This window comes from Netta rufina, assembly GCF_964035555.1.
Source record: "Netta rufina genome assembly, chromosome: 6".
Taxonomy (NCBI): domain Eukaryota; kingdom Metazoa; phylum Chordata; class Aves; order Anseriformes; family Anatidae; genus Netta; species Netta rufina.
In genome coordinates, this window is record NC_140129.1 from 39,564,525 (window position 1) to 39,585,298 (window position 20,774).

At 49.8% G+C, this 20,774-nt stretch overlaps 1 protein-coding gene and 1 long non-coding RNA gene across 4 annotated transcripts in view; one reads left to right on the forward strand and one right to left on the reverse strand.

Annotated features, from left to right (window-relative positions):
* Window positions 1-347: 347 nt before the first annotated feature.
* Window positions 348-17,337, reverse strand: LOC311210876. Of its 3 annotated transcripts, XR_014618560.1 has the most exons (7): window positions 17,220-17,337; window positions 15,446-15,489; window positions 14,414-15,020; window positions 13,540-13,633; window positions 2,456-2,541; window positions 1,269-1,551; window positions 348-808 (listed from the first exon to the last, which is right to left on the reverse strand). It is a non-coding gene; the product is annotated as an uncharacterized lncRNA (long non-coding RNA). The 3 variants fall into 3 exon arrangements; XR_014618561.1 differs by lacking the exon at window positions 15,446-15,489 and having other exon boundaries at window positions 17,220-17,297; XR_014618562.1 differs by lacking the exon at window positions 17,220-17,337 and having other exon boundaries at window positions 15,446-15,585.
* A 2,908-nt stretch (window positions 17,338-20,245) lies between these two features.
* Window positions 20,246-20,774, forward strand: part of GPD2 (glycerol-3-phosphate dehydrogenase 2) — a 58,114-nt gene continuing 57,585 nt past the window's right edge. The window contains exon 1 of the mRNA XM_084289190.1: window positions 20,246-20,385. The gene's annotated coding sequence lies outside the window, so the exon portion shown is untranslated. The remainder of the gene's footprint in view (window positions 20,386-20,774) is intronic.

Consider the following 20,774-nt stretch of genomic DNA (forward strand, 5'->3'; position numbering starts at 1 on the left):
ACGCCGCCATTGACGCAACCGCGCGGCGCGCCAAAAATAGCCCCGGAGGGGGGGGGGGGGGCGGGGGTGTCCCGGGCCGCCCCGTCGGGGCTCCCCGGGCCGCGCCTGGCGGCCGCTCGCTGCCGTCCTGCCCCCGACCTCCCTCCTCATCCTCATCCTCCGCACCCTCCTCCTCCTCCCGCCGGGTCCCCGCTGCCCCAGGCCCGCAGCTCCCCCCCGGTGCTCCCGGTCGGCCCCCCCGGGGCAGGCAGGGGGCTGCTATCCCGTAATAGCGCCCTCGTCGCCGCAGGCACCCAGAGCCGTGTGTCCGTTCAGCAGCGCTTTATTGAGTGCCCTCGGTACAGGCCCCGCGCGCTACGCGTGCCCCGCGCTCCCCCACGTCCCCGCACCGCGGTGCCAGCAGGGGCTCGGTGCCCACCGTGCGCCCACCCCCCCCACGGAACCGGCACCCCCGGAGGGGTCAGTGGGGGCTGCAAAGGGCAGCAGTGCTCGGCAACTGGGCAGCGATGCGGGCAGGTGAGGCCCGTTCAGTCCAACAACAGCACCATGCTTGCCCCCAGCCCAGCACAGCCCGATCGTGCAGGTGGGTGCGATGGGACACCGCGATGGCACACCGTGATGGCACACCGCGATGGCACACCGCGATGGCACACCGCGATGGCACACCGCGATGGGACGCCGCGATGGCACGGGGCTGCTCATCAGGAGGTGATGGGAGCAGCGAGGGTGCAGAAGCACATGGCCACGCCAGGGCACCTCGGGGTCATCGCCACCCTTCGTCAGGCTGCATCCCCTGCTGCAGTTCTGCCTGGAAAAAAGAAAGAGCTCGAGTGAGTCCAGCTCCCTCTCCACAGCTCGGGGAGGAGGCGAGTGGCTGTTACACCAGGTCCCGCTGCGGGGACTGGCAGGGGTTTTACAAAGAGCAGAAACCCGCTCCTTGTTCAGGAGACCCGAGTGTGCAAGAGCCTGGCTCTGAACTCTTTTTCCGAGGGCTGGGAGAGGTGCTGCCTGCACACACGGCCTGCCAGCACCACCCGGTACAGCTCAGATTAGGACCTGGTGCACCTGAAGCAGCACAGCACGGACACACAGCGCCAATGTTTCAGACACAAAATTCTTCCTTACATAAAGCTCTATGAAGCACTCACACATGAATGGCTTATGCAAAACTACAATCATTCCCTCTCAGGTAAATCATCGTGCTCACGCTGGGGATGCTTCTCCCTTTGAGCTCAACCTACACGAGCTCCGTGATGCCCCAGACCAACCGCTTCGCTCAGCGCGCATCCAGGAGGATCATTTGCTTGTGGTGGTGCTCCTGCCCTGATAAGTGTCTGCCAAGGTGTGCCGGGAGGGAGCTGGGGTGGCACAGCCTAGCCAAGAAGCCACAGGCTGCAGGAGCCCCCAGCCTGCTGCCCGCAGGGCCTGCAGGGGCCGGGTGCAGGCAGACAGGGTGCTCCCCCTGCCTGGCTGGGGGCCGGTGTCGGTGCCACCCCACGGTTAGTCCTGGCTGTAATTCCACCATGGTGAAGGAACCTCACTGCACGGACCCTTGCAGGGACAAGAAATACATCTAATTACCATATCCTTAGAATAGATGTAATATAAATTTCATTACTCACTTAAAAGTTCTAAAGTTAACAGCATAAACTTGAAGTTGAGTAATTAAGTAATCCTTATATAGACACTTATTAAAGTATTTATACATATTATCTTAAATCTACATCTATCATTTTGCCAATTAAAATTAGGACTTTAATTGCAATTAAGTAATTTAATTGCCAATTGAACAGCAAAATTGCTAAGTGACTAATTTTAATGCCTATTTTAATTACCAATCATGACTGGGGAGGGAGCTAATCAAGCGGTATCAGAGTAATGATGTGAAAAAAAACGGAGAACAAACATTCAAGACTACATGCTTTTAAAAAAGAACTCTAAATTAAATAAATGCAAACACAATTTTATACATGCGGCGAAATGCTGTATTTCGGTGTCTAAATACACGAGCACAAAGGACACATTTAATTAAAAGGAGCCATCACTCTTCCCCTAAAGTACTGAAGCTGAAGCGCCCCGCGCTCCCTGGGGCTCCCTGAAACGCAGCCCCCTGCCCGAGTCCTGCGCAGGGCACAAGTAGCCAGGCTGAGCTGTCCTGGCAAAGCGATACTTGGGGAAAAATAAAATAAAGCAAGGCACTGAAGCAGCCCCAAAACACCTCTGATGGCTCCTGCAAGGAGAGGCGGTGGCGTTGCAGGCCAGGGGCACGTCTGCACCTCCAGGCCCCCGAGGGCTCCCCCAGGGCTGCAAGAGCCTGGTACAGCAGGGTCGTGCCACACCACCCGCTGTCCCTTCCTGTCCTGCTGGCCAGCTCCCTCTGCCCCATGGGGAGCGCAGGCACACACGTGCACACACATGCACACGCAGGCACACGCGTGCAGAGATGTGCTGTCACCATTCCTGCTGCCCCCAGCAGTGGTTCCACAACAGGTGGATTGCAATCACTTCTGACATGCCAGGGAAGGGCCGTAACCGAGCGTGCTGCAAAAAATAAAATCCCACGTTCCTGAAGGGCTTCGCCTAACTAACCACTAACGGGGTTTTTCAGCTTGAACTCCCGCAGAAGGGCCGCACCGCAGCGCACCCCAGAGCCTGCATTTTGGGACACTCCTGACAGAGGCCTGGCTCAGCCACTGGCATTTCCAGCAGAGCACAACATTCCTGTCTCTGCGGTGTGTGAGCACAGACAAGAGGCAAACTGACGAGGTCTAAGGGGAAGTTACGGTGCTTGTTTAAGATGAGGAAGGGCACGAAGCGACTTGTGGTTGCTGCACTCGTACCTCTGTCAGCAGAAGGAGCGCACTGGGTCAGTCCCAGTGATGAAGCTCTGGTTGCCCCGGCCGTGACAGCAGCAGAAGTAGTGGCCAGGCCCTGCTGGCAGCGCTGCAGCCAGAGCCAGCAGCCCGCACGGCAGCACACGGTCAGCGCTGCAGCGAGCACCAGCAGTGACCGCAAAGCACCATAAATCCCGTGAGGTGCCTACCCCAAAAGATGCATGAATGCATAAAGCGTGAGCTCTGTTATGTGTCTGGCAGTCCTGGGCTTTGCATCATTGCAGGGAGGGGTAATGCAGGAGGTGACCGCTCGTTCGGTACGTGGGCAGCTCCACCTGCAGCTCCTCTGCTCCTGCAGCTTCGCTCCTTCCCTCTGGAGGCTGTGGGGCAGCACTGGGGGCCTGTGGGCGTGGGGGCTGATCCTGTCCTAAGCAGCAAAAAGACCTGGTTCTGGCAGTGAGTGTGCCTCCCCTGCTCATCAAACCACCTGCACCCCGTCCCAGCCTGTGTTTTGGGAGAGGCACCGCGCTCCCCCTCAGCAGGGCAGGAGCTCGAGACCCCCACAAGGTACCTGACATGGGCAGTGTGACGTGGGGCAGTGACTGCTGTGCATCGTGCCAGAACACAGCTAGGGCCAACACCACTGCCCTGCGACGGGACAGGTTTGTGGCAGGGCCCCCACAGCCGCCCCACACCTTGCTGCCTTTGGGTGCACGAACCCTACAGGCACTGGGATGTGCCCTACATGCACGGGGACAGTGGGATGGGCCCCGAGCACTCCCTGGGGAGCTTCCACGGCACAGGGCGAGGGGTCACAGGGTGAGCCCTGACGCCGGGGCGAATGCTCCAGGCTGTGTCCCACGGGCACCCCCCGATTTCCCTGCAGGTTCAGGAGGAGCGACTCCTCCTGCCTGCCCTCGGAGCACACCTGACACCGAGCTGGGCAGTGCCGGGCGCTACGAGGCTACCACGGGGCTACCACCGGGTACCACCGGGTACCACGGGGCCCCCCTGGCGCTCCCCCGGCGGCGCGGTGCCCCCGGCAGGGGCTGGTCCCGGCTCGGTGCCGCCGCGCACCGGCTGCCGGCCGGGCTGCGCTCGGGACACGGGGCCGGTGCTGGGCGCTGCGGGGGCTCCCGGCGCGTCCCCGTCCCACCCGTGCCCGGCCCCGCCGCTGCACCGGGACGCGCCCGGTGCCGGCCCCGTTCCCCCCCCGCGTCCCCGTCCCGCCGCTACCTGCCTGTGCCGCCGGGTCGGTGCGGGCCGGCTCCGGCTCCGGCTCCGGCTCCGGCTCCGGGTCGCGCTCCTGGTCCGGGTCCGTGTCCGGGTCCGTGCCCGGTGCCGGTTCCGTGCCCGGTGCCGCCGCCCCCGCCGCGCGTCAGCGGCCGCCGGGCGCCGCGCTCCGTGACGTCACGGCACGGCCCCGCGGGGGCGGTGACGTCACGCGGGGGCTGCCCGCGCCCCGCCCCGCCCGACGCCGCCGGCGGCCCCGGGACCGGCGGGGACCCCCCCGGGGCGCGCCGCGGGGACCCGGCCCCGCGTCCCGCACACGCGTGGGACGTGCCTGGGGGGGCGCGGGGACCCGCAGAGCCTGGCTCCGTAGCCCCGAACCGGGCGCAGGTCGCTGGAGCCCCCCCGGCAGCTCCCCGTGCCGCCGGCTCCCCCCCCGACGTGGGGGGCTTGGCCCCGGGCTGCGAGCCCCGGCTTGGCCCCTGAGAAATGACTCCACGAGCGGGCTGCCAGCCTCCGGGCCCCCGGGGAGGGAGGCACCTGGAGCATCTCACACGAGCAGAGGTCCCCCGGGACCCGTCCCCAGCGAGATGCTCCCTCGGGTGGGGTGGCTCCATGCAGCCCCGTTGTGGCAAGAGGGCTTCTCTCCACGGCCAACATCACCGACGGCAGCACCCCGCGGCGGGGCCTTGGTTGTGCTGTGTGCCATGATGTGAACATCAGTGTGAGCACCCTGCGCCTGCCTGCTCCCAGCTCGGCCCCTCGCTGCAGCTCGCCCTGCGGCCATAAACCAGCCCCGTGTGGGATGTTAACACCTCGCGGGGGCCTGGTACCATGCACGGTGCCATGCACACACAGGGCTGTGTGCCTCGAAGCCAGGGAAAAGCTGGAAAAAACTTCTGGTAGATGTGAACCTGCAAAACTCTTCGCCTGTGTGACTGTGGCTGTTATTAGAGGTAAATGGCAGGGAGAATAAGCCCATTAATGCAGACTGTTAATTGAAAACAGGACTTGTGGAGAGAATGTAGTTTGTAATTATGAACATAGTTATTAAAATATCATTTTGCTTTTTAAAACGCCTGACTCTAATACAGAGTACGAAGCAGTTGCATTTAAAGAAGTTAATTATTTCCAGAGCTTCAAAAAAGGAAGTCTAAGCTGAAAATGATTTACCAATTGTTAAGTCTGTTTTCTAATTATCAGTTTCACAAAGCTGCTGTGGAATACCAGTTTAAACTGATTTTTACTTCCACAAGGAAACGTATTACTTGTGTGCATGTTCTGGTCCCTCCCTGGTGGTTTGCTCTGGGTGTTTCTGTGGCACTGGGTCACACCTACAGGCCTTGCTTCACAGCAGCTCCTGGATAACACCATAAGCAATAAGCACTGATTTGAGAAAGATGATATTAAATAAAAATATTTGAACTGTAGTTTAACCTGCACACAGAACGGAGGAAACACTGTTTGTTTTTTCAGCTTTAACTAAATGGGATCCAGTTCTTCAAAAAAAAACCCAAAGATTAAAAATGAAGTAAAAATTGAATCCCATTAATATTCCTAGTGAATAAAAATGTGTTATTTTGTGGATGGCAGAGCTTTAATAGTAAAAGGTATTATAAAAAACCCGGATTGAATATTTACCAGATGTTCAATACAAAAGCCAACAAAATCAGCCCGTATCGATGCGATAAGCAGGAAGAAATATAATAGTTTCCAGATCGCAACATTCCGGTACAAGAAACCATTGGAAAAACAGGTCAATTCTTATATTAGTCAAATTCCTATTAAAATAGCCCATACTTTTCAGCAGGAAAATCTGCAGAAGTAGCCCTATCGACATATTGACACGAGACACAAACACATTGCTTTCTGGCTCACGGCAACCCAACGCCCTGCAGAGCTCGCCAAGCACGGAGCTGCTCAGACCCTGGCGAAGTTGGGGTGGGCGAGCTGTGCATGACATTTTGTGGGATCGAAGCCTTCGTGACAATATCCCCCACTGCCACAGTCACTCAAGGTATTACCTGAGTAAGGCTACACTGTGGTAGGACAAGATCCAGGGAAGGGAACAAATCTGCTCTTGCAGAGGTAGGCTCTGGATAAGGCAGGGTTTAGGCAGGCTTTGGCACCCTTCTCTGACGTGTCACACACGGGGCAGAATCTGCGCTCTCTCACTGATGTAAAATCTGCACTGCTCTAAGTTGAATTAGCCTGGATCAGTAGCAGAGCAAGGCAGGGGACAATTTTCTGTTCCCAAGTCTTTGGGCTGTAAGGCTCAGACGTTCTTTGGAGTCGATGACTTCAACATAAAGGGACGAGTACCAGCCCTGCTGTTCCACAAGAACCTAAAATTGCTTTATGAAGGCTTTTGAAGAAATAGTTCTAGTTCTCCCCACTTACTTAACATCACATAGTGGCTTTCTAAGAATCTATTCTCTGTGTTGTAAGAAGATCCTGTTTAACGCAGGCTGTTACTGTCTTGTGTGTCTAGTTATTGTTCAGCCTTCTGTCAAGATGCTTTGACACTGCAAGCTCCCAGCAAACACGACTAGCGTGTGAGAAAATGCATAGACCAGTGAAAACCTCTTTGATAAACCTGAACAATAAAGTATCTGCTATAGTAGTAAATCTGCATGTCTGTTACACTGTCAAATACACAGGTTAACATCTGGAAAGAGAGTTTGGGGAATTTATTCAGGGGAAAACAGAGCAGGAATTAACTGCATACGCTGGTATATCAAAAAATGCAAACAAAACAAAACTCTTGACTCTGTCACACAACATCCTTCCTGGGATGGTCAATGCCACTGGGACAGAAGCAGCCAGGAGAGAAGAAGGGTGGATTTTGGGGAGGAGAGTCTGCAGGGATGCAGAGTAGTGGAAAGGAAAAAGGCAGGAGGGAATTACTGTTTTTAAAAGCCTTGTCAATATTTAGCAAGGTGGAAGGTGCAGATCTACCCACTTTCATTATCAATACCCCCATCAGCGACCAGAGCTTACTTTGATGAAGGAATCAGAGGAAAGCTGGAAAATACCTTCAGATCAAGGCGTGAGTCAAGTGTTGTTATTAATAGCACGCTTAATTCCAAGTGGCATCTAAATCAGGTAAGTCTGGGAAGGTAAAATGAAGGGGGAAAATTGCCGTAAGAGCCTCTGATTAATGAGTAAAATACAATTATCTATTCTCAATGAACAGGCAAAGTACTAAACATTATGACCAACATTTTTAGAGAGCTCCCTGGACACGGCTCTAGCCCAGCACAGCTGCACAGCGGCTGGGGAGTTGCAGCGTGACAGCCGGCCCCGAGCATGGCCCCACTGCACGCACAGCAGGCGCCTCTGGGCTCTGCAACAGCCACGGTGCCCTGCGCAATGCAGAGGAAGCCCAGCAGCCTCACCTGGGGGTTTGTTCTGGTAACCAAAACCCTCGGGTTAAAGCATCCAGTGCTGCCAAAGCTCCAGTCTTTGCAGATATCCTCTACGTGCCTCAATCCTTTCTAAATCCCTTTATTTAGCTGATGCCTGAATTCCAAGGATGTAGGGTGAGATGGTACAGGTCAGGATCTTGCTCTTTTCAAATACTGCATGTTATTACTGCTTTATCTAAGTTAAGCTCTGAAGTGAAAACCATTCCTTACTCACTGAATTCGAGGCCTGAATTAGCATTGTTTCTGTTGCTCCTTCCTCGTTCTGACTAATCTTAGCATCGTACCCAATGGAAAGTTTAACTTCACGGCCCACTGGAGGAGTTACTGCAACAGATACTGGTTTGTCTTCCACGAGATTAACATGAGCCTTAGTGTGTGATATCCCTCTTAGGAATTTGTTCACTTCAGTAACAGCAATAAACTCCTGTCCTAGGGGTTTCTCAGTTACTCACACTCCTTGCATCCATTGCCAATGAGGCTTTCACTTTGCTCACTTTTTTGTTAACAAAAAAATCATGTTGTCCTCCGGTGTATGATGCTTTTCCAGCTATTTTTAGGTTCGTTTGCTGTACTACGGCTGCCTGGCAGCAGAAGCGTGGCAGGGTGTGATAGATGAGTTGTAGCTGCTGCTCTAAGACAGTACTGGTGTCAAGCTATTTGCACTAGTGCACAGGAATAAAGCGGTTATTCTGATCTCTTTTATATACTTAAACATTACTGAAATAAGATAAATGTAAAGCTTCCAGCTCAAGAGTAACCTAAAACCAGAAATAAAATCCAACTGTATCTTTTGCAAGGGCTACTAGCAGAAATTAGAAGAAATTAGCAAACTGTGGTCATTTAACTGAGGGCACAAAGGAAGATGCTTGCCAGGAAAGGTGTCTGAATTACCAAGGACAAGCAATGGTTTGGATTCTTAAACCATGCTTGAAGCAACTTGCCTCCAGCTAGCAGGAGAGCATAGACAAAACGGACGTCAGACAGAATTAATCAGTTTAACTTCTTTTGTCCACGCAGAAATCAAACCTTTTAGAGATATTCAGAGTCAGCATTATACATAGAGTAAATTGTTGGCTGTGGTAATCAGCAATGATGAACAAGTGTTATTAAGTGCATAAAAAGCTCTTATTAATATGAGGCAGCATCTCCAGGTCAGTATGGTTGTATACACTTTGATAAGCTACACACCTCATCCTGTACTGTAATTTATTTATTTCCAAAATATTTGCCTTTTTTTTTTTTTTCTCCTGAAAAAACGTGCATGTTTTATATTCCAGACGTAACCTGAAGAACAGGAATAACAGAGAAGCATCAGACTCTCCTTGCGGAAGACAGCATAGCTCTGGAAACTGAAATGCTCTGTAGTAACTTGAAGTAAGAGTTATGTTTGATTTAAGATGATGAGCTTGAGCCCTGCCTTCTTGTTGTGTAATTTCAGACAACCATAAAGGATCTGAGCTAATATTTGTAATGGCACTGTGGTTCAGATTGGGTTTATGCGCATGTCATCTGATACTTAGCACCAGAAGGTGATGGGTTTCAATAGAGACACATTTGTATTTCCAAAACTTTTCCGGGAACAACAAAGAGGATTTGTTCTGAGAGAGCTCAGAATGTCTCTTCCTTAAAAATGCGATACTTAGCAAGCAAGTGGAAATAAATATATATTTTTTTTCTTACGTATGTTTCTGCATGCTGGGGACCGAGTGAGAACTGCAGCCATGGACTAAGGCTCACAGTGTTTAAGTCAATGCTTTAACAAATAACAATACCAGTGTACTTTTGCAGGATTGGGGTACAATATCTTACAGAGCATTGTAACCGGCCATTCTATTTACAAATATAAAATTTCCTGTCTGTCCTTGTGAGAATGCCGTGCTGGTTTCCAAATCAGCTTCTGTCTTGGCCTCACAGATAGGACTGTAAATTAAAGCCCGTACAGAAAGCAGCAGCATTTAGCTGTCTGGGTGCTTCAGCTTTATAGTCTGTGTAAACCTGTATAATTGTGCTACGCTCTGTCTGTCTTCCTGAGCTTTACAACAACATTCCTATTTGCATCAAATCCTGGAACGTTAATTTTCATCTCTTATTACGCTGAAGAACAGTTGAGGTTCCTTTTATTAAGTCATCCAGACTTCCACCTGCTTCCTGAGGGCTAAATTTGGCTGAGAAAACCATTGTAACATTGTGTAATTAATTTGCCAGTCAAATAATTTCTTCAGGGCTATAATTTACTTATCCTTCTGCAACCCTAATGAATCTCCCAGTTCAGAGCTTTAATCCTGTTTTCTGCCTTTTTATCTCCTTTTTGACTCGAACTTTCATAATTCTCACTATTGAATGGGAATAACAAAAAGACAGCTAAATATTTAGATTCTGTAGTATGCATTGCATGCCTGGGAACTAATGAAACACTTCCCTGCTTTACTCCTCCAGTTCTGGCGGTCCACCACATCAAATAAGGGAGTTAACTCAATAAAAAGCAGAGATGTGAAAATACAGGAGAAAAAGTGATTTGCATTCGGAGGACTTAGGACTGTAACTTCATTCCAACTCGGTGTAGCGCATGTGCAGAACTTCCTCATTGTTATTCTGAGCACTGTGTTCCCTGACTAATGGGACCAGGGAAAAACTATTTGCTAAGTGCAAAAGTTGGCAAATTTTTGAGTTGTTTAATTTTGCAAATCACAACTCTGTCCTGTTTTTGTTGTTGTTTTGTTTGTTTGGTTTTCTAACACTTTTATTATTTAAAAACAGGTTGGTAAGTTTCATAAGTAAGTAGTCAGTGTGTTGTTCATAAGCTCTGTAATTTGTCACTTTGGTTATGTTTTTTCTGATCTCTGACAGGAACATTTTTTGAAGGAGGACAGGAATGCTAAATAAGGTATAAATAATGCCAGAGATCTGTGAATAGTCTGCACTGACTCACCTGGGTACTCACAAACACATGGACAATACAATCGTGTGACAGAAGAAAAATAACTTTAGCTGCATATTTATAAATGCCTGGTGCCATTAACACAGGCTCTGGCAATAGGTCAAGACTTCTAAGAGACAGTACGCAGCCCTTCAGCACCAAAAAATTGAGAAAGATGGCCCACACCGAGACTAGAGATCTTGTTCAGGCCAGGCAGCTTTGTGACTGCGTAAAACCATGGACGTGGATGGGTGAATGGGATCAATGACATGAACTATCTTTGCATATTTGTTTTATGCTGCTGTGTTTTAGTTCTGTATTGTATTGAATTAGTGTGTTTATTTTAAGAAGGAATTTTGACTGCAAACATTTAATTCTGGGAACGAGTGCAATCATAGGAAACCCTATCAGAAAAAAATGCCTCTCCCCACACAGCTTTATTGGAATTGTTCTTCTGAAGTCTGTACGTTGGTAACTTTGAAACTGAGCTCTTTTCAGGCTGGATCCATGGAATCTATCAGCCTGGAGAAAAATTGCTGTGGAAAATAGGGAGTGAACTTAAACGTGTGTTCAATGAGAATTGATGAAAAATGCAAAAACCTGATCAGATTCAATGAAAACCATATCCTCAGGGACAATGAAGGCCTCCGTTAAACGCAATCACAGTTGGTGAGGTACCAGGAATGAGTTAATCCCACTAAGAAACGCAAGAGGAGGGACGGCCAGATAACAGAGTGACATTGTTTTTCCCTGATGTCAGCATAGAAACCCAAACACAAAGAGGTGAATGTAGTCCTATGAGAGAGCTGTTGAGAAAGCTGAATGTTGAGTTTGTGCCGAGGCATACAGCAGAATTAAAAACTACTCCGTGCAAGATGACAAAGTGTTTCCTGGAACCAGAGGCTGCCTCCAGACATCTGGACAAGACCAGGGCTGTGCGGACAGTCAGGATCATGAAATGCGTGTGCAGTATCACTGGGAACTTTATTGCTCCTACGGCAGCAACAGCTCTCGATTTCTGCTTTCTGAAGTTTTAAGAACATGCAGTGTTGGTAGGCTTGAGTTCACCACTGAGGAGATTTATGGCTATAAATGGGTCATTTTGATTTACTGTATAGTTCAGTGTAAGGCAAATTATTTCCGCCTGTAGGATCCACGTGTTGAGTCTTGCCTGAATGCCTCAGTTTATTCCTTATTTGTTAGGTGGTGGTCTATAGGATATTTAGATCTAGCAGCGATACAGACTTTGCTTCACTATAATACAAGCTGCACATAAACTCTTGCACAGGCAACACAGGAATATTAATTAAATGCTTGCTAATATGCTTTGGATCTGTACCTGCTCTTCTCAGCAACTTGGATGTGCTCTGCTGTGACCTGCCTCCCAAGGAGGAAGTTTCACAGGTGGGTTGTTTGTCCATCAGAGCAGCCATCCATAAAGACACAGTAATACCTGCATTTGTACCACATTTGTTTTCTGCTATTCTAAGATCTACAGAAGGCTAAATTAAAGGAGGAAAAAAAAAAAAAAAAGTTTTTAATGGCTTTGTGCTTTTATTTCAGGGAGTGTTGTCAACCTGCTCTGCACCTTTAACTCAGTCCTGTGATGAGCCACTGTAACTCTGTGCCCTGTGCTAAAAGACAAGGCAGAATGTGAGTTGTTGAGGTTACAGATTTCAGACTCTGTGGCACCGGAGGAGCAGTGCTCAGTGGGCAGTGCTGAAATTGCCACGGCTGCCTGTGGCAGCTTGTTGTAGTGCTAGAAATTAAACACACTCTGGTATTACGTGCTGCAGTGTGGATGCATACTGAGGGCAGAATAGTGCTTGCTATGGGGACAGACAGCGCTCAGATCCTGAAAACAAATCTGGAAGGCGTGTGGGACCAGGCAGTTCCCAGTAAAGCTAATGGAAGTTGCTGGTTTTGCTGGGAATACACAGCCAGAAGAGCATGGGTGGTTTTTTTTTTTTGTTTTTTTCCTTTTAGTATCAGGGCTCTGTTTTCACCAAGTCCACATTTAGGCAGGAACAAGCCCAGGAGAGGTGCGTTTTACGTTAGGCTGTTATCTGGTCACTCAAGCTGACTGCTCAGAGGCCACAGACTTGTTAGGGAAACCCAAGGTAACGGGAGGCGGTGCTGACACGACGCGTGCGATAACACACGGGACCGCTGCGTGTTGGCAGCCCCCTCGGCTACCGGGCCTCGACCCACGGGGCCCTGGCGGCTGTGGCGACGCCGCCAGCGGGGGCGCTCGGGCCCCGTCAGGGCCGGGCGGGGGCTCCGGGTCCGCGGCCTGGGGCCCGGCACCGGGCCCGGGGCTGGCGGCACCTCAGGGCCCGGCCCGGCCCCGTCAGCGCGCGGCGGGCCCGCCCCGCCCCTCTCATAGCGCGCGGCGCAGGCCCCGAGCAGCCGGGGATGTAGCTCAGTGGTAGAGCGCGCGCTTCGCATGTGTGAGGTCCCGGGTTCAATCCCCGGCATCTCCAGCGGCTTCTTTTTGCAGACCGCGTTCCCACACGGCTGGGACCGGGCTCCGCCGCTCCGCTTTTTGCCCGCCGGTAAGGGAAAGCGCGGCGAGGCTGAGGGTCTGCTAGGACGTTAAAAGCGAGCGGCTTGCAGCGACACGGAATTGAAAAAAAATGAATAAAAAGGACGTTGCATTGGCCGGGAATCGAACCCGGGCCTCCCGCGTGGCAGGCGAGAATTCTACCACTGAACCACCAATGCGCGCTGCGAGCAGCCCCCGCGCTCCGTCCTACCGCACCCTGCACTGCGCGTACAGCCCTGCTGCTGCTGCTGCCCCTAACCTCACCCCTACCGTGAGCAGTTCCAGCCCTTACCCCCACGATAGAACACTCCCAGAAAGTTAGCCATACTTGTATACGTTTTTCCTCTAACAGATTAAAAAAACACAATAAATCTGCATAATAAACCCAGCATGCTTTACATGTAAAAGCCTGCAGAAGCAGCAAAAGGGTCAAGTTTATTCCTCTACATTCCTTAGGTTAGGCAGATGTGAAACATACTCATACTGAGAAGACCCTAATTTACTATTTCAATATATCTGACAGCCATGCCGAGGTAAATAGCAATAGCTGATGAATGGTTTCCCCCCCTACTTTTATTCTCTTACCTCCTTCCACTTCTGCTGAGCCGACAGGGGGTGGTCAGGCAGGGGGATGGATCTCCTTGGCCCACCGAGGCGGTGAACAGAAGAGGCTGAGCTTCTGTGGAATTACTGCTTGTTAGAGAATCATCACACAGACAGTCACCACAGTAACAAACTTAGCACAATTATCAACAACACGACATTCCCAGAGTCAAAATGAAAGCAGTTCTTGCTCTCATAGTTAGTAATTTAGAGAACTGTTTCCCATGTCTGTTAGACAATGTTTTGCATCTGTGGACATTGGCTGAAGAGAGCTCAGTAAATCAGGAGGAGTTTGGCTTGCTGGAGCTTGAATGCTGCTCCAGAACATGCTCTGCAAACCCTTTTTCAAGCAGCATGACACAGGCCCACACTTAACTTCCCTTTAAAAATGACTGTATAGTGGAGACTGCTGAATGGAGAGGATCAAGACCTATAATATTAGAAAATGACAGTCCAGAGTCACAGAAGTGGTGAATATTTCATGAGATTGGTTCAGCTGATTAATTATCTACATCCTATTCCAATGAGACAAGGAATCCTTCGGAGTTTATTGTCTTAATCAGCACAAAGGCTTGTAGAATGTTCCCAGCAAAATCAGTGCAGAAGGGTATGTTTTCAGTAAGGCTACCACAACATTACAGGAATATCAAGTGAAAGTACTATCTTACCACAAATGTAAGTACAAACAGTTCATAAAAACATGTGTTCAGTAGCTTTCATCCATAAAACATGCATAATTTTAGAAGTTCAGTGGATGGCTTGAATGGCATCAAGAATCCAGCTTTGTACAACATCAAGGGAGCTACTTTCAGCTGAGATTATTTTGAATATACCTTCATACATTTCTAACCAATACCTGATGAACAGATGAGGAGGATTATCTTTTCAGAGACTCGGGCCATCATTCCCTTCATTTTAGCTCAAAATCTTTCAGGTGGTTAAGGAGATGCTATAAACCTTCAGCAGAAACAAGGAAGGCAAAACTTGTTATAGGAAGAAAGAAACGGATTTTCTGAGGCCTTGTTGTCCCCCCCAAAAGAGACAAATACACTTCCTTCCATTCCAGGTCTCCTTTAACGGGGCTCTGATCTTGCTGCTTCTTGACACAGCATCTTCATACGGGGCTCTGCTGCTGCAAGGTAGAGCAGATGGGTTCCAGGCACTGCTGCTGACCCTGCCGTGCACCTCTAAGGAGGATGCTGTAGCTCAGGGGCACTTATAGCCTCCAACAGCTCACGTTCAGGGGGTACAGTTGCATTAGGAATAAGGTAAGGATTGACGGACAGGCAGTGGTAAAACAGCTCAAATCAAGCTTAATACTGTGGCTGCAAATTACCCTGGGCATGGTAAGTGGATGTCGTTCATCCCCTCTTCTCCGTCTGGTATGGCCATACATTCCCATGTCACACAACACAGTTATGGATCTGCAGCCACCCACATTTGAATTGCAGTTGCATCAATCCCTGTATTGGTATGCAAAAAAAAAAATAAAAATAAATAAATAAAAATAAAAAGGAGTTCTTGTTAGAAATAATTCTTAGGGAATAATTCAGACTGACCTGAAACATAAAATACCTCTTTGTAAGAAGAAATGGCCTGGTCACCCCTTTCTTAACTGACCAGTACCTAATTCCTAATAGCACCAGGAAAATCCAGACAACACTTATTACTGCCCCAAAATAATGGTAAATAACTGCAGGCCTTTCAAAATGGTTTCTAAAAGCCTCCTTAAATAAAGGCTTCCAGCGTGTCCTCTTGTCTCTCTTTCCAAAGTGCAGAAAATTTATACCATCCCTTGGCAGCTTCTCCGCTGAGCACAATACGTGCACATCAACTTGATTTTAACAGGTCAGGGAGTAAGTTGGGCACTTAAAATATATCTACTTACCTAAAAAGACAAATGAATCTGTATTGTAGAGCCTTCAGCAAAGACTGTTCAAACAAAACAAACAAAAGAATTGTGGTGATCTTTTAGGCAAGACTTATAATGCGGAACAACTTGTCAGGGCAGGTTACAGCTCTAAGGACTAGCAGTTTTGACAGTGTCCCTTTGAGCGCAGGGAGAGCACAGGGACTGGTAGGACAGCAAAAGGTCACTTGGTCACACGTATCTGCTGCCTCTTTTACGTTTCTCTCAAGACCCACTAGGCTTGTCCCAATTAATTATTAAAATCTGCAGGGAAAATATTTCTGTAGATAAAAAGGTATGATATTAAATTATGGGGAAGCTGGAGGAGAGCGAGTGTAGTCCAAAGCAGTGCTAAAAAACATCTGAGCCATGATATCAAACCCACAAACTTCACACACGAACAGAAGTCATTTACATCTAGCAATGTTTATGTGTTTCAAATGGAAGAGAAATGGAAACTTCCAGATTTTCCCAACTCCCTTTGTTTTCAACTGAATTGTTCTGTATTACAGGAGGTCACAGAACCCAAGCTGGTAAGACAGATGTGGATATTTCAAACAACTTTTTCCAACACTACTATTGGTGTTTTTTTGTTCTTGTTTGTTTGTTTGTTTTCTAGTGATCTGCGTAGGTCACTTGCAATTGTATGGACACCCTGAAAATATTTGTCCCAGATAATATGTAAATGCTGACAAACAAAAGCTATCAGCCAAGCAGTGCTAGAGAAATAGACATTAGAAAAAGAACACGAGAGTCCAATCTTGTATTTCTTCATTAATTACTGGAATGTTAGGTTAAAGCTTTGAAAGTGATCATATATGTCTTTGGACAGGTTTTCTAAGGTTTTTTTTCCTAAACAATTCAATAGTGAAAATGTCTGGATAAAAAAGCAAATGGGTGTATTCACATCAGCGGTGCTGGTCTGTCATTGTCTCCGAGAAAAAAAATAATAAAGCACAAATTCCAAAAAGCTTTTTCCATTCCATATTCTGAATATAATCCCTCCCTCTGGCATATGTAAAGAGAAGATACATTTTAAAGGCTTTTTTTCACATTTTCCACCACAATAAAAATCCTTATAAACAACAGAAAATATACACTTAAATAGCCCAAAGAGTCTTGCTTTCTACAGGTATCGCCCGTTTTTACTCTCTCTCCCAATGAAATCAGTATTCTCTATTGGACCTAGCTCAGGTTTGAGCCCCAGAAGCATACTGGCACTCTGCCTGCACTCCTGCACATTGCTTCGTACCACGTCCTGGCTCTCCTGTAGTTAAGATGCCTGCGCTACCATTGCAGGGAGAGGCCAATTAATTACTGTGTTTGTTCTGCAACAAATAATGTGACCTGTGACCTTATTCTTTTAAAACTGCAATTTTTGCATTTGCTTCTGTGACTCAGCCCTGATTTGTTATCTTTATATAACAGCAAACAATAAGACATAATTATGATGATAACACATTACTTCCGTTTTAGTAGAAAAATGAGCCTCTTTCTCTTTTCAGACATGCACACAAACACGGGCACACACACAGAAACGCGGTGGGCCTTTTATCTGCTGAGTATAGGGGGGGGGAATATTTAAACACAAGCAATACAGCCCTGCTGCAGCTGGTAAACCGAGTATGTGGTATGAAGCAATGCAGTTGTATTTCCGAATGACACCCAATAGCAGCAGCCAGAGCTGGGAACACGTAAAATGTTCAATCACAGCCGTGACTAAGTACTTTTATTTTCCAGGGGTGGGACCTACCATGCATCCTGCTGTAAAAAAATCGCAGCTGAGAGATTCCATTTCTGTTTCTGTTTCTGTCACTTCTTTCAACTTCTCTATGATTATTACCCCTCGCTCCTCACAAAGACATTTTCCTAAAGACAGATTAGGAGAAAACATATTTGTGAATGTATGAACAGATTTTCCTCTTATGATACATAACTTTGGCATGCAGTCAGGAAATGATGATAATCTCTTTCTCTATCTTCCCTTGCTAATGAAGAGAAACTGCCTCTGGGGTTAAGGACAAGAGGTGAACTCTCCCTGAACACAATTTACACCTGCTGGGCACATGATTGCAGGCATCCAAAATTCTTGTCTTGGCAGGTGTCCCAGGGACCAAGCCACACGCACGCAGACCAGGGAGGTAATGTTTTGATCCGGACATTAAATAAAAACCAAGAGGGATGAATTCTGTGATACATCAAGGCATTTCAGGTTTTGTTTAGCCTTGTAAAAATCTTGCACTACTCAAACTTATGAAGACCTGTTTTTACCAACCAGTAACCAAGACAAAATCACAGCTGTTGGTGTAAAGCCTAATCAAGGAAGGAAAGAATTGTCCTTCCCTCATTTGTTGGTAGCCGGGCCTGGAGTGTCTGAAGAACCCATCCTTAAAGAGATGTGATCCTCATAAAAGTTTACACTGCTTCTTGGTATTTCCCTCTTATGTGACAAGCAGCACAGGATTTTCTACCCCCCTTCTGATTTTGTTGTTTTGGAAGAGTTCATGAAATGCAGAATTTCTGGGATGTGTTATGTGCTGACCTGGAAACTGGGTGTAGACACATTTTACACCCATACACTGTCTTGTTTTGAATTGATCAAAATTTACCATAAATTGATGCTGACAAGGCAGCTACATCCAGGCAGACAACATTTAGGAGTGAAAATCCTTGTTTCCTAGCCCAGTTATTCTTTTTCCTTTCAAGGAAAGGAAAGGAAAGGAAAGGAAAGGAAAGGAAAGGAAAGGAAAGGAAAGGAAAGGAAAGGAAATATGAAAGAAAGAAAAAAAAAAAAAAGAGAGAGAGAAAAAAAAAAGAAAAAAGAAAAGGAAAAAAGAAAAAGAAAAGAAAAAGAATTAATCCATAACCTTCTGTGGCTTTTTCTATCATTTTCTGTTCCTTCTGTTCAATTGAGGTGTTCCCATGAAATGGACTCTAAACCTGGGTATCTATGGAGCACACTAATTCCCTCTGTCACTGGAGATCTTGTTTCCTTTTAAAAGCACTACCAAGTCTCCTAATTTGTCTGGTGCAAAAACTACTTCCAGCCTGAATATCACTTACTTTGCAAAACTTCTGAAAGCCAACCCTTGCAGTTGTTTACTGACTTTAAATGCCACCTAGAGAATTGATAGCCATACATTTATTATTGCAGCGTCCAATTTAGCTCACGCAGTTATATCTGACCCCCGAGGGAGGGATTAGGTTCCTGCGGCCTCCTCGGATGGGACCTGTCGCTGACATTCAGCTGGCCAACAGGTGACTGGAGCGTGCCCCAAGGAGGCCGTGTGGGAGGGAGCTGTGCCCCGCCGCTCATTGCGGCAGCAGGTTGTTTTTCTGTGCCTGATAGAAAACACGTCTCATGCTGCCTGTAAAGCATGTTGACTAAGCAGTGAGCACGGAAGAACGGCAATAAAAGCGCTTGCTGGGAGGCAGCCAAGAAGCACGGTTAGAGACAGCCGGTGCCCGTGTGCCTGGAAAGCAGGGACAGGCAGGCAGCGCCGTGCCCGGGGCACGCAGGGACCCTGCGTCTGTGGCACCGGCTGTGTCGGGCAGCTGAGCCAGGCTGTGCCTGGACAAAGACAGACCCACGGCGGGGCGTTTGGGGACACAGGCACGGGATCAGCCAGTGCTTTGGTCTAGCATGGAAAAGGAGATCCCCAACTCTTGTGGAACCACAGCTGCAGGGCACTACAATGTGCAGCTGCTGGGAAAAGCCCAGCCGAAAGTTCAGCAATGAGTCTTGGAGGGCGAGGAAGATCCTGGTGTATTACTATCAATCATGTGTCTGGCTTTCTTGCTGCAAAAGCAACAGCCAGGAGTCCCCGGGTGAGTCCCAAAAACACGCAGCCGTGTTTGCTGGCAGTGTCCCTAGGAGCCTGGCACATGGGGACCACAAGGAGCAGAGAGCCATTACCAACCACAGCCTGTGACCTGTGCTCTTCCCAGGCCTGCCCCTGCCTATTGCCAAACAGAAGGCAGAGAACACCACAGATACTCAGAACGTCTCCAGGTGTCGCCGCCTGCTATGTCACACAACCCACTTCCAGGCCTCACAGGGCAAGTGCCTCATTTAATTGCTGGAAGTTCAAGATCGGAGATTTGCTATTTTGGAGAGCCAAGGAATTGGGAAGCTTGCAGCTCAGGAAAGCCTCAACAGGGACACACAAGCCTGCACACCGTGTCCTGCAAACCCGGAGTGTGATCCCCTGCCCCAGCGCCTGTGGGGGTGTTTCCTCACATCCCCCTGGGGTGGGCTTGGTGACCTGTGCCCCGATGCAGCACACCCAAAGGTGGGCAGTCTGCCTTATCTGCTAAGGCTGGGATTCACTGGTACGTGGTGCTGCTGCCAGGCCCAGTAACAACCAGTACGGCACTGGGGTCTGTAAGGACTGCAGTTCCAGCAGGCGGGCAGCTGGAGCAGCTCAGCGAGGCAGCCACAGATGCAGCTCCTGCACCAGCTTCAGGGCACAGGAGGGCTGCTGGAGAGACCTGAAAGTGACCTGAAAGTAACAAAATGTGAGCCTGGCTCTGCACACCCCACATGCAGCACCTATTTTATGAACTCTGATGTTCAGTGCTGTTCTGGGCAAGAACTCCACGAATTCCTCTGTAACCCCTCCGGATCCCGGCTGTGGTGTCCCTGCCACAGCCCGGGGACCGCTCCCAGCTCCTAGCTGGGAACCCACCCGGGGCCAAGGAGAGCCCCCAGCAGCTCCCCGGGCTGAGGGGCTGAGGGGCTGAGGGGCCGGGCAGGGCCGTGCCGGGCAGGGCGGCCCCGAGCGGCGCCATCCGGGCAGCCGCGGCCCGGCCCCGGGCGCGCCCAATATAGCCCGGGGCGGGGAGGCCGCCCCTCTCCGCTCCGCGCCGCTCTCTTAGCGCCCGCCTCCGGGAGCAGCCGCACCGGCGGCGGCCGAGCGGTAAGGGCCGGGGCCTAGCGACAGCCCTGCACCGGGCACCGGCACCGGGCACGGCCGGGAAGGGACCGCGGGGGGAGGCGGCTTCGCGGCGGGGCTGGGCGGCGGCCGGGGGGCTCCGCGGGGCCGCTGGCGGTGCGGGCACCGTGCGGCGCTGCCCGCCCTCTGCGCGGAGCCCTGGGGTGGAAGGGAGGGTTAGGGGATGAGCACGGCTCCCGAGCGGGCGGTGCTTCTCGGGGGGGGCTGCCCGGAGCCCCTCGGCAGCCCCCCGGCTGGGGCTCAGCACCCTGACACTGCTCCGTGGTGTGCGCAGCCCGGGTGGGGGCCTGTCTGCGGGACCTCTCCCGGGGTTTCTGTCTCTGGGCGATCTGCTGGAGCAGCCTGCTGTTGTG